The sequence below is a fragment of the Triticum dicoccoides genome, chromosome 7B (genome assembly GCF_002162155.2).
Source record: "Triticum dicoccoides isolate Atlit2015 ecotype Zavitan chromosome 7B, WEW_v2.0, whole genome shotgun sequence".
In the NCBI taxonomy this organism is placed as follows: Eukaryota; Viridiplantae; Streptophyta; class Magnoliopsida; order Poales; family Poaceae; genus Triticum; species Triticum dicoccoides.
In genome coordinates, this window is record NC_041393.1 from 757,905,350 (window position 1) to 757,906,606 (window position 1,257).

A 1,257-nucleotide genomic window follows, 5' to 3' on the forward strand; every position below is an offset into this window, starting at 1 on the left:
CAAGAATATTTTTAAAATGTAGGACACATTATATTTTTACACATTATTATAAAGACTCTTGAACCTTTTCAAAATTTGGGAACATTTTTTCTATTCGGAATATTTTTGTAATTCCAGACCATTTTTCAAATTTATGAACATAACTTTAATTGGTGAATATTTTTCTATTCGCATTAAGATATCATGATCATTTTTTATTCAGAAACGTTTTAGATATAGTGAACATTTTTCTATTTGTGATTTAAAAAAACTATGTAAATATTTTTAAATTCATGAACATAATTGAATTCATGTAAACCTTTTAAAAAGTATTGATTTTTTTAAAAAAATTCTCAATTTTTTTATATTCACAAACATTTCTTAAATTTGTGAACACTTTCCAGAAAGTAATGATTTATGTAAAAATTTCAGATCATTTTTAAAATTCGTGAATACTATCTAGAGTTTAAGAAAGATTTATCTAAATATGTGATTTTTTATTAGTTTTGGCAATTTTTTATACCTATGGTCATTTCTAAAATCAAGATTTATAAAAATATGTAAACCTTTTCAAAATTGTTGAACATTTTTTATCAAAAACAATCAGATAACAAAATGCCGAAGTAGAAAAGTGAGCATAAATTGAAAAAACAACTGAAACCGTCCTCCCAACGGGAGCATCTATATCTTGCTCCGTGCGACTTGACCAGGAAAAAGATAACGTGAAGTGTATTTCCTGGGGTTATAAGCCCTCACCACTCTTCGATTATTTTGAAGTTCCGAATTTCTCCTCTTTAGTCGGGTGGGCTCACTTTTATGCCTTTTCCTCCCACGATCTAAGGATCTACTAAGCAACCTATCTTACTTACCACTAATAAAAAATGGGCATGTTTCAGTCTTAAAGTTTCAGTCTGTCTTTTTTCTTCGATGGATAAGAAGCTCAACGAGGAGCTTCCCATGCCTTTATATATACGGCAAAAGGCACCAAGGTGGGCATTTGGGTTTACCCAAAATTTTGGGTCAGTTTATTCAAATTTTTTATAATCCTGGTTTTTAGACCTGACACCCGATAATTTCCCGAACTGTTCCAAACCGGACAAATCTGGTACCCAAAAATTCCGGTTTGGGTTTTCCCTATTTACCCAAAAAGAGAGTACTTCGGGTGCACGAGGAAGTCGAGGAGAATGTAGGCGACGGTGAGCGTGGCGCGTAGAGCTACGTGCTGCATATGGAAGCGAAGGAACAACTCACATGTGGCAGAGCGCAATGCCGCGTCCA